The sequence below is a fragment of the Myotis davidii genome, unplaced genomic scaffold (genome assembly GCF_000327345.1).
Source record: "Myotis davidii unplaced genomic scaffold, ASM32734v1 scaffold750, whole genome shotgun sequence".
In the NCBI taxonomy this organism is placed as follows: domain Eukaryota; kingdom Metazoa; phylum Chordata; class Mammalia; order Chiroptera; family Vespertilionidae; genus Myotis; species Myotis davidii.
Window position 1 is genome coordinate 1,355,046 of NW_006282814.1, and position 5,192 is coordinate 1,360,237.

At 60.9% G+C, this 5,192-nt stretch overlaps 1 long non-coding RNA gene across 1 annotated transcript; it reads left to right on the plus strand.

Annotated features, from left to right (window-relative positions):
- Window positions 1-1,926: 1,926 nt before the first annotated feature.
- On the plus strand, window positions 1,927-4,021 carry LOC107182454. The gene is made up of 3 exons (XR_001513168.1): window positions 1,927-2,632; window positions 2,962-3,059; window positions 3,669-4,021. It is a non-coding gene; the product is annotated as an uncharacterized LOC107182454 (long non-coding RNA).
- The last annotated feature ends 1,171 nt before the right edge of the window (window positions 4,022-5,192 follow it).

The following is a 5,192-nucleotide window of genomic DNA, read 5'->3' on the forward strand; positions in this document are numbered from 1 at the left end:
CCTGTGTGCCCCCAGGTCCTGCGGATGCTCACTTTGTCTGGGAGAAGAATGGACGCGAAGTGGAGACGTGTGTCCCCGTGCAGACCCACGCGCTGCCGGACGGCAGGGCCCACGTGCTCAGCTGGCTGCGGGACGCCATCCGCGAGAGCACGGAGTACCGCTGCTCCGTCCACTCCTACCGGTAAGCCGCCCTGCTCTCTCCTGGGCGTGGTCCCCACCGGCCGTGTCTCCAGTCCGGGCGCTTGGGCGCTGCCTTCGTCTGGCTTTCACGGGAAAGATGAAAGTCCATTTTTACAGCTGCTTCCCCACCCCGTCCCGCACAGCGCCGGCCTCCCACCTCCGGTGCGGGCGTTCCCGGAGGCTGGTCTGCCTCCTGTGCGGTCGGTGCTGAGCTCCATCTGCTTGGGTCCGAGTTATCACCTCCACACCCGACTCTGCCGTTGTCTTAAGTCCCTGACCTGCAGTCATACGGGGTCGCGTCCTCGGCCTCCCCAAACCTCTGCACCAGGGGCCAGGGCCGCCCTGGGCCAGCACCTGCAGCTGGGCTCCCTCTCTGACCGGGGCCTGTGTCCAGGCCCGGCACACTGCGGTTTTCGGGGTTTGTCCTCCAGTCACCAGGAGCAGTGTTTGCGGAGCCCGCGTCTGTCCCGTCGCCACACTTAGATGTGAGTTTGGCCAGACAAGCAGTTCTGTCATAAGTCACCCGTGGGTGTGAGGACGCGCCCCACTGGCCTCGCTCCAGGCGCCGTGCCTGCGGCCTCACCTCTGCCCTCCGGGTCCCACGCCTGGCGCCCGCCACCTGCAGAAGCCCGCCCCTCGGTCTTCCGGAACCTCCGCTTCATATTCTGTTCTCTTCCACTGGGCCGCCCCCCCTCACCTCTCGCTGCCGCCTCTCGCTTCCCTGTCCTGGTGCCTTTCGTAGCGGGCACACCTGCTCCTGTTCCTGCCTCACCGTCACCGGTCACAGGAAGAGCTTTACATCCGCTCTGCTCGTTAAGCCCCGTTCCTGCTTCATGGCAGTCCTCTCTCCACCCTGAGATGTGGGGAGGCTTGTTCTCGCTTTCCTTCTCCTCCACGTTGCCTGCTCTGCTTGTTTTTCTGTCTTCTCTCCCTCAGAGCCTCGTGGCCCTCGATTGTCTGCTTAGTTTGAGAGAGGGGCCCAAGGATGCCTCCTGGCGGGGCCCTTCCCCCCAAGGAGGTCAGCTCCCTGCACGCCCGCCCCTTGGGGGCTCCTAGAAGTGCGTTAGGAATGCAGAGCTCCAGGCCCACCCAGGGATGCTGAACCAGGGGTCCCGGGAGGGGTACCGGGTTAGGAAGTTCCCCAGGCAGTTCCTGTGCGCCAGCGTCAGAGAAACGCCTGCCCGCACCCCTCCCCTGGCCTGTGTGCTGTCGGGGGAGTTGGGGCAGGGTCCCCGCTGCGCCTCCCTTGGAGCACAAGCCCCACGGAATGTCGGTCGGCTGTCGGTTGGTGGACACACCAGCGAACCTGACTGCTTTCTGTGCACCCGCCCTGGGCGGTGCTGCGAGACCCTGCTGTGCCCTCTGAGGCCAGTTTCCTCTGGGGCAGGAGGGAGGCTCCTCGGGCGGCTCGGGGAGGGCCAGGCACGCAGCTTTGGGAGTCAGTGGCTTGGAGCATCTGCTGCCACGGCTCCCAGCTATTCTGTGAGGCTGCCCCTCGGGGTCCCCAGGGTCGGCCCAGGACCGCTCTGCATTTGCCAGGGAGCTGTCCCGGCCCCTGCCCCCTCCCCTACAGCTTCCCCTCCCATGTTCGTGCTGTTTCCTCCCCTAGTCGCTGTTTTCAAGAGTATAGGCGTGTGTTTAGATAGATAGATAGATAGATAGATAGATAGATAGATAGATAGATAGATAGATGATAGATAGATAGATAATTTTGTCATTCTATTCAGGGTTTGGGAAACAGAAAAATAATTGTGAATATTTACTCCCCCGGAACCTCTGTTCTGTTCATTTCTGTGAAATCCCTGCCGGCGCTCAGGATGAGCTAGAACACCCGCTGAGCGTGACGGGCACACGCATCTCAGTTAGGTGAGCAGAGCCACCAGAGAGTCGCTGTGGTGAGAGCCGGAGGCGCCTGGCCGAGGGCCCTGTGCCCCCTCCTCTGGGTCAGAGGCAGGAGCCCTTCTCCCCGCAGGCAGGTGGGGGACACACACGCGCTGGGCAGCAGGGCCTGACTCGGGTGGCGGCTCACGGACAGCTGACGAGTTGGGAGAGAACTCGCAGGCACAGCCACACGAGGAGCGAGCACGCTCTCACCCGCCTTCCTGCAGGTGTGGGCGGCGGGCAGATGCGTGAGGATGGGTTAGAGATACGACTCCTGTGTGCACTGCGTCCCGCCTGCTGTGCAGGGCAGGCGGGCCGGCCGCTCAGAATCAAGGACCCCAGTGCCAGCTGCCGTAGGGGCGCCACCGGCCCTCCAGTCTGCTCAGGCGTGAGCTCCGCTTCCTGCCGAAGGCTCGGGTTCTCGGGCCCCGTTTCTGAAACTGGTGGCCTGTGCTGTCCAAAGCAGCGACACACTCGTGTTCGTGTTTGCCAGGAAAGCTGGCTCAGGGTGGTGCCTCCCGACAGCCTGTCACTGCCTTCACAGTCCAGGCCCAGGCCCCGGCGGCTGCAGGTGATGTCCTTCCCCGCCTGGGAGGCCACGGCGGCTCAGCTGAGCTGGCTGCTGAGCCTACCCCCTCACCCCTGCCCAGGGCCCAACGTCTCTCATTGTCCCAAGGGGTGTGTGTGTGTGGGGGGGGGGGGTCTCCCGCTGCTGCCAGCGCACAGTGCCAGTGCAGGGGAGGGCAGGGCCAGTGCCTTGGGGCTGATAGCCTGGGAAGCCCCCAGGGCAAGAAGGTGAGGCCCTGGGGGAAAGGCCTACCCAGGGCCACTCAGCTCAGGCGGCTCCGTCCAGCAGCGGCGCCTGCAGAGCCGGGTCCTGGGGCCCCTTCTCTCTTGCAGAGGTGACCCCCCAGGAGAAGTGGACCAGAGAGCTGGCCACCTGGAGGGCTGTGGCCGGGGAGCACGGTCGCATGATGCAGAGCTGGAGGAAGGTGTGGGTATGTGGCCCGCGGGGAAGCGCCCTCTGTGGGATGGTCCGGGCCCATTCAGCCAGGGGGTGGGGCCCTCACAGGTGACTGAAGTCAGACGGACCGGACTGGAGGGATGTGGGTGCAGAGGCAGGGCCAGTGCTTCTGGTTAGAGGTGTCCCCATGCCATCCCCACCTCCCGGGCAGGTGGGATGTCGGGTGCTGGCAAGAGCAGTTGCTTGTGGCCTCAGCACTTTCTGGGATCTGCTGGGCGGCCCCAGGAGGCGGCGTGGCCCCTCCCGACACCAAGCCGCAGGCGGCATTCCGAGGCTGGGCCTGCGAGGCCAGGCATCGGCCGTCCCTTCCTGACCCCACTTCAGGGCCAGACCAGATGGATCCATGGCAGAGCGGTCAGCGTGAGTTCAAACCCAAGCTCTCACCGTGTCCTGGGTTAAAGCTGCCCAGGCCCCTCCTTGCTGCCCGCAGGCCAGCTCCCCGCAGGGCCCCTCCTAGCCCAGGGGGAGCACACAGGACAGGAGACTCGAGGCCTCTGGCCACACCTGAGACCAACTGTGGGGAAAGGAGTGAGGGACGGAGGCCGACTGTGCTGCCAGGAATTCAAAGATGTTCTTCTTTCAGGAGAGCTGTAACAAGGACACCTTTTAGCCACCAGGGGGCAGTGCCGCCAATGCCACCTGCCACCTGCCACGCCCGAGGAGAGGCCCTGGGCCGCGGCTGTCACCTTGCCTGTCCCTGCCGCACGGGCACCGAGCGAAGAGCCCCGACTGGACGTGTGTGACAGCAGCTGGATTCCTTTTGGATTAGATGCTCACCTGTGACAGCTCTATTGGCAGAAGCAGGAAACCAGGCCGGGAAAGGGCTGCCGAGAGAAACTGGTTAAGGCAGCAGCATGTGGCCCGGCCGGCGTGGCTCAGTGGTTGAGAGTCAACCTATGAACCAGGAGGTCACGGTTTGAGTCCCGGTCAGGGCACATGCCCAGGTTACAGGCTTGATCCCCAGTGGGGGGCCTGCAGGAGGCAGCCAATCCATGCTTCCCTCTCATCATTGGTGTTTCTCTCCCTCCCTCTCCCTTCCTCTCTGAAATCAATGAAAATATATTTTTTAACAGATCAGGAATCAGTGTAGAACGGTGTGTGAAAACACTTGGCATTCACTTCTAAATGGCAGGAAACAGAGTGATAGTGTTCGAAAACACTTGGAAATCACTGCTATATAAAGCAGCACACTGTAGAACAGTATTTGACACCACTTGGAATTAACACCTAAATGGCTGGAAGCGATCTAAAAATCTGCTCTCTGTGACTATGAGTTTGTTTGGTTTGTTCATTCATTTTGATTTTGGATTCCACATAGAAATGAAATCATGTGGTATCTTTCTCTGTCTGACTTTATTTCACTTAGCATAATACCCTCTAGGTCTATCCATGTTGTTGAAAATGGCAAGATTTCATTCTTTATTTAAATGTCAGGTTTATTACGGTATAACTTACATACAGTAAGTACAACTGGATGAGTTTTAACAAATGCACAGCGTTGGAACCATCGCCAGGCTGGATAATATACTCACCACTAAAAGTTCCATCAGGCCCCTCACTGCGGGCTCCCTCCAGGCACAGCCCCCAGCCCGGCACAGCCCCCAAGGGCTTTGTCCAAGGCCACCCTGGCGAGTGGCCGAGCTGGGAGAGCAATCGGGTCTGCCCGGTCCACAGTCCGAGCGCCGCACCACTGTTCCTGCTGTGCACGTGGACTTTTTAAATAACCACCTGGCCCAGCTGGTGTGGCTCAGTGGTTGAGAGTCAACCTATGAACCAGGAGGTCACGGTTTGAGTCCCGGTCAGGGCACATGCCCAGGTTACAGGCTTGATCCCCAGTGTGGGGCCTGCAGGAGGCAGCCAATCCATGCTTCCCTCTCATCATTGGTGTTTCTCTCCCTCCCTCTCCCTTCCTCTCTGAAATCCATAAAAAATATAAATTTTAAAACAAAGACAGTGGCCAGCAGCGTATGATGGTGCTCCCAGCACTCCCTCCCTCGGGACCTGAGTCACTGTGCCTACAATAGTCCTACAATAGTACTGCCCCTCCCTGTGCTGGAGTCACTGCTGTGCAGCCTCCGCGGCCTGCGCATAGCTGGCGATTTGCATT